The sequence below is a fragment of the Columba livia genome, chromosome 21 (assembly GCF_036013475.1).
Source record: "Columba livia isolate bColLiv1 breed racing homer chromosome 21, bColLiv1.pat.W.v2, whole genome shotgun sequence".
NCBI lineage: Eukaryota > Metazoa > Chordata > Aves > Columbiformes > Columbidae > Columba > Columba livia.
The window spans coordinates 1,155,818-1,162,431 of record NC_088622.1 but is presented as its reverse complement, the minus strand read 5'-3'; the positions used below and the strand labels follow the sequence as shown (position 1 = coordinate 1,162,431).

General features: G+C 46.7%; 1 long non-coding RNA gene across 1 annotated transcript; it reads left to right on the top strand.

Annotated features, from left to right (window-relative positions):
- The first annotated feature begins 1,255 nt into the window (after positions 1 to 1,255).
- On the top strand, positions 1,256 to 6,174 carry LOC110355855 (uncharacterized). The gene is made up of 5 exons (XR_010467457.1): positions 1,256 to 1,454; positions 2,566 to 2,606; positions 3,069 to 3,148; positions 4,100 to 4,172; positions 6,108 to 6,174. It is a non-coding gene; the product is annotated as an uncharacterized LOC110355855 (long non-coding RNA).
- The last annotated feature ends 440 nt before the right edge of the window (positions 6,175 to 6,614 follow it).

The window sequence follows — 6,614 nt, the reverse complement described above, 5'->3', positions numbered from 1 at the left end:
TTATGCCTATATTGAAAATATTAACAGATTGTTTGCGGAAAAAGAAGTTTCCATTTCCATATGGAAAATGACTGAAGGGTATGTGCAAAATTAAGACTCGCCTGTTGAAACATTAACAGGTTTGTCACGCTGTTGGTCCGAGGGCGAATCCGTGCGGAGTGGAGAAGGAAGCGACTCGCTGGGTTTGGCGCTGCTCGCCGTGCGAAGGGCTGTTCCAGAGCTGGGCAGGACGTCCCGACACCTCTGAACTGCCCGAGATGATGCTTTGCAGCTCCACACTCACCCGTTAGGGGAATTTGCTGCGTCGACATGTTATAGACAACTGTTGTAGCGCACGTACTTGAACTTCTACATTGACAAGATTAACCTCAGGGGGAGAGGAGCAGGAAATCGGTGCATTTGGTGCACGTCCCACCGAATGTGCATCTTTAAGGAAAGCAACTGAATTCCATGCTGAAGCTGTACTTTGATCTCGGGGTATTCCGTTGTAATTTTTGTTTTGTTACCTTCTATCACCAGATCTTTCTGCCTGGAGACCGGGGTTCTATGCACACACCTTATTTATGTGTGAATCACGGCCAAAAGAGACAAAAGCTGAAGTTTACAGGCTGTGTTTCTCTTTTGTAGTGTGGGTTTTGAGGGGTTTTTGTTGTTGTTGCATTCCAGTTCTGATCCTATCTGCTAATATCATAGCTTGGCTTCACTCTCTCATGGTTTGATGGCCCAACTTTTCCTTGTTAGCACCGGGAAATCATAAGCTTCTAGTGAGTGATAGCCAGTAGGTCTGGGATTGATTACAAACAAAAATCCTAGATAAGATCGTAAATTTAACCCATCCCTGTGATGTGATCGTATCGGGATTCAAGTGCGTTTAAAAGTTGTTTCCGATTTTCAGCCGCTTCATCTGGTTTCCATCCGTCCCAGCTGGGAACGAGGAGCTCTGGCGGTGGACCCCAGTCCCCGCCAGCCTGCCGTGGGAGCAGCCCTGGCTGCGCCAAAGTGGGCACAAATGCTTTAGACACGGTGGACATAAGAAAACAGGACTGCCCTCCCGTCCCATTCCCTCCCCAAAGTTCAGCTGCACTTAAGCAAATTCAAAATGGTGTTTAACACCCTGAAAGTTGGTGGGGAAACACTAGAGATACAACCAGTACTTGATAATTAAGAAAATAAGGACAAGTGAACTGAAACAGGTATGGTCAGTCTCAGCAAAACCAAACGCTGTGATGTTTAATGCCCACTTCTCCATTTTAGGAAGAGATACTTGCACCCAGCTCGCCATCCTTCTGGACCTCCTGCTTATCTGCCGTTGAACGCGTCCTACATCTGAGCTGCCGCTGTCCCTGCTGCAGGCGCCCGCTGGGATCCCGTCCCCTCGCCGGAAAGCAGCTGAGCTTTGCACCTTGTGGCGCGGCCGATGCGCTCCCATCCATCCCCGCGCCCCGCGGTACCAGGTGATTTAATGTTAGTGTTGCTTTAACGGCCTCATCGCTGCTCTGGCTACACAGTGGTTGTCTCCTGTGTGACTGTGCCTGGGAAAATCTATTACTGGAGTGCCATTAATCTGAGGCTGCCGCCTCTGGCACTTTTTGACTCTTCTATTTAATGGGCCTCTGCTTCCGGAGCTCTGGAGACATGCTGTTTTCCTCTCTTGATCAGCTTTGTTTAATTATCAAAATATTTGATGCAGAAAATTGACATTAGTTTGAAGGTTTCTGCCTTCCTCCTCCTTACAGCCTCCCTCCCTGCTTTGTGGTGACATTGAGATCTTCCGCGTGTGCCACCTTCACCTGAAAACAGAAAATCGCTTGAACATTCATTTGCTTGTCCAGGCACGAGCTGCATTAGCAAAGCTACAGGTAGAGCTGCTGTGTCCCCTCTGCTGTGACATGGGGCTGCGTGTCACCCAGGCACAAAGAGGCCCCTCTGCACAGGTTGTGCAGCCAGCAGCGTTTCTGAAGAGCTCGGGAGAGGGGAGCCCCATGAACTCTGTGCCTGTCTCGAGAGTGGATCATGAGCCGACGCTCAGCAAGATCCAAAATCTTTAAAGTCCCGTAGGAGCTAAGATTTCCACTCTGGTTCCCACTCCCAACTTCAAAGCAGCAAGCTTTGGGTGTTGCAGGTGTTTCAGTTGCACTAGTGCATTTTGGAAAATATACTTTTTCCAAGCGTCACTTCCTAGGTTTAGTGCGGGGTGAGAGGGGAAAGGGTCTGGGCTCTGCTGTTCTGGTCAGGCCAGAGACGCTGCTGTTCCCTTTTGGTTTTTGGGTCGCTGTTTCTGCCACGCGCTTCTCAGCACTGCTGTGCTGCAGAGGGTCCAAAGTGAGTGTCCCTTTCACAAGCCATGTCTCATTTCTGCTGCCTCTCTGTAAAACGCAATGAACAATGAAATGTGAACTACTGAGATTTGGGGCTACGAGGAGACAAAGCAGGGGAGCTATTTATAAAATGGTGAAATACGTGAGTACCAATGTTATATTCTTTCCTCACGCGTATGCCTGTGTGCTCCAATGGATTTCACTCCTTACTCCCAACGCTACTGCTCTCTCTGTCTCCGTTTCACAGGCTGTACTTCCCTCACAAGACACAGACAGGCTGTAAGGAAGGTGAGTAAAGCACAGACGGGGCCCGTAAAAGTTATCCAGCTCACTATTATGGTGACTTGCAACAAGTAAATCACATTCCGGCAAGAATTCTCCTCTTTTACCAGCAAAACCTTATGTGCTGTTGTCACCCGCAAACTGGGATTAATTGCTGTTTGATGTTTATGTAGTTTACTTGGGTCTCACTAGTTATATAAATATTACAGTTCCCTTATTAATTCATATTAAAGGAATTACATTTACTAATTAATTCATGTTAGAAGGCTATCGGAGAAGTGGCAAATAGATGATTCACAAAGTGCCTGACCAGTTAGCCGGCTAGTACATGGCCGTATAATAATTAAAAAAAAATATAAAGGAATCCATGTTTATGGCTTTGTGTTCTGTGTTCTGTTTGCAAGGTTTAACCTTGTGTGGTTTAAATTCTCAGCCTCTCATCCCTCTCTTGCACTGCTTTTACACTAGGTGTATTTCTGACAGACACAGTGAAGTTACCTGTGTGTAATTCTGGATGAATCCACCGAAGGCAGCTATGGACCGTGCAGGTAAATAATGAGCGGGCTGCTAGAGATAATCGAATTCAGACTCTCCTTGTGATGTCCACTGTTAAAAGATCAGTTATAAGCCTCCATGCTATTTGGGACTCAGAAATGCAAAGCTAGTCTACTAATAGGTGTTCATTGCACCACAAATTTGGGCATAAGGAACAGGAATACCTCTGGCTTCATTTAGGTTGCAAATGAAAATAATCATAAAGATACAAACCACCAAGGTGCAGAGTGAGTTTTCCAATTCATAAGCACAGGCCACGATGAGTTAAAACCTCTTGGTTTCTTCCCATAGTGCCGCAGGCAATAGTTTTCATATATATTTCTCCATGGTCAGAAGTCAGAGCAGACCACTGCTATCTAAGACCTTGACTTTTTTTCCCTGACAGTTACAATTATTACAGCCCGGGGGACTCATTTTCTCAGTCTGGCCACCCGCTGACCTAGCCTGCAACCAGAATACACTTCAAACCAAACAAACACCAGCTCCGCTCCCCTCTCCTCACTCCTCCTCCCCCAGCACGGGAATATTTGTACACCGCGCCCCTTGCAAAGGGATATTAGCCGCTATTGCTGAAGGCACAATCCCATTATCAGCGCCATTCTCTCTCCCTTTCTCCCTCTCCTCCCCCCAAAGATAAATTTTTTATGTTGCTATTTTCTTCTCTTTTGTATTTGGCATTCGATATTTACGTGATAAACTGCAGAGCTGCTACTAAATGGGCCCTGATACAACTTAATAAATACATAACAACATCCAGACTGCACTGTATTACTTCGCTGTGTCCTGGGCTGCTAAGGATCCTTGGAGATAATGTCTGCTAAATAAAAGTTATGCCTTAGCATAGGGAAAATAGAGACTTATTTATTCTGGAATAATTGCCTATGCATTGAGTGACTGCAGAAATGAGCTGGCTGCTAATCCTGGCTTTTCCTGACTCTCTGCAGCGCACACAGGCTCCGTGGTGCTCAGCCCCAGACCCTGGTGTGTGGGAGCACCTCCACTTCTCTACACAAAGACGTGAGTAATATGCAACTAACCATTGCTCTGCTAGGAGCTTGTCTGCTGTTCCAGCCAGGAAATGTCCACAGCAAAACCTGGGGAGCTGTAGGCTAAGCTTTGAGAAAGAAGCCTGTGTTTAGGTGCCCTGCTGAACTGAGGTGTGATTCAGTGAGTGAGCACAGCCAGGGCCGAGCACAGGGCCTGGGCCTCTAGGAGAGATAGGAAAGGAGATACAGCACAAAGTTACCGACAGAGGCTGCCGTGGAGGTAACTCACTTTCATCTGAAGTGCACAAGCTTTGCTCCGTTCTCATAGTTTGTTTCTAAAGTCTTTTTGACAAATTCTTGTCTCTTTAATTTTTTTTGCATACAGAAAGCAATTTAAGCTGGGTAATTGCTAATCGCACGATGTACAAAATATTCCTCCCACATATGCCTGAATATGTCAAGAACTGACCAACATTCAGTGAGATTTCCCAGCTGTGCTGGGGTGCTGGGAACCATCGCTCGGTGTCCTGGAGGCGCCTCAGGGGTCCCGTCTGGACGCAGGTTTAGACGCTGTTCACAACGCGCTGCGCCTCCAGGTGCAGGTGCCTGTTGGCCTGGGCCGACACTGGGCTGCCTCGCTGCGAAACCAGCATTTCCTTGCTTAGCTCTTGATAACAGCACTAGTCAGAAAGTCAGAGTCTGAAAAATTAGGATGGAGATAACCTCGGAGACTTGTACATCTCTGATTCACATGAGGTAATGCTAGTACATATACTGGTGTTTCTTACCTTTCCAGGAAGACAGGCGAAATTATTGCAGAGTTTGTATCAACCACAAAGGAACATTAAATGAAGTACTTCAGCAGTCTCTAAAATCTGTGTGTTTTTGAGATGAGCTGTTTTGCCTGAGGTAACATAGATACAGAGGATGTATGGATGCATAAACACACATACACACCCAGACAAATATGAAGGTACATTCAGGAATCATTCCTCTGATCTTCACGCTCCTTTCCTAAAAATGGCTGGTTTTTCTTTACCAGCGTCTTTTCCAACCGTGTTCTAATTGCTGAAACCGTCAGCATAAAGTACCATCAACCCAAATGGAGTGAGGCGGGCTCCCACAAGCTGCAAAACTTTGCAACACAAAGCCACTTCACAGAGAGCTGAGCTCTATAGAAACCCCAGTGAATGCTAGGAGGAATCCCAGGAAACTTTGTGTGATGCTTCAAAATGCACTGCAGGGATCCCGTGTTTGTTACCTCCCGACACCATCTTTCTGTGCAGGGAAAAGCGTCCAGCGCGGTGGAGCCATCACCCCGGGGTCCTGTGCTTTCAGCACTGGCATTGGGAAGTGTTTGGTCTCACAAAGAAGCCAACACGGACCTTTGATTGTCCCTGGTGAGGCTCCTGGTCAGAAGCAGGTCAGTCCTCGCAGCCTGGATGTGTGGCTGTTCTCATGCCCACTTGACAGGTGACTATTTTAGCAGACAGGGTTGTCAGTGCCGCTGGGGGTTATCTGGATTTAGCTGTAGGCAGGAACTGAACCACAATGAGCATTAAAAAAGCCCACTGTTCTTCGTTTGTTTAGAGACAAGCCATCTCAAACTTGTTTGAAGCCTTTTTTATTGAATTCACACTCTTGTGCCAAGCACTGAAAGATTTACTTTGGCTATTGCTGTAAGATGGAAAGCATATGAATGCGTGGCTGGCTGCCAGCTATGGGTGAGCAGTGAAAGGTCTGGTACAATGGACGGTTACATGGAACAAATGTGAATGCAGCGGGCAGACGTGACTAAAGAAAGGCTTTGGCATTCAAAGAGCTGCTGGAGGTTTAATCTAGTGACTGAAGTAGGGTCAAGAGATAACACGTCTAACCTGCAAAGCTTTTAACTGTGCAGCAGCTGAAAAGTCGTGAGCTACAGGTCTGTACCCAGGCAGTAACAGCCGCTTGTCGCCCTTTGCAGGCTCTCGCTGTTCCACGGCCTCCATCTGCAGAGGCGAAGACCCGCCTGGACTCACCCCACGCAAGGTACCCCAGTTGCTGCTGTGTGTTTCTTGCAGATGTTGCCATAATTTTGTTGTGGTACAATTTGACATACGACTCCCCGCTGCATCCGAAAGGGGCACATTATCTCAATTAATGTTTCACAGCAAACATGGCACTGATAGTATTCATGGGACTAAAGACTATTACCATTTGCATGGTGACTAGCACAAGAATTATGACTATGTGTGTTTTCTGCAGCAAAATTTGCCCTCGGGCTCCCTTTTTTTTTTTTTCCTTTTTGGCTTGTGACAATGTTCCCTTTTTCTTCCTCCTTCTGTTTTGATTTCTACTTAAAGTTTTATGGCTCTGTCCCCTCCAGGGTGCTATTATCTTGTATGCTAATAGGGCTATGCATATTCTATTAGCGTTGTCAGTGTGAGATAAGAGGCACATTCTGTAAGGAGCACTCAGGGGGTAATAATCC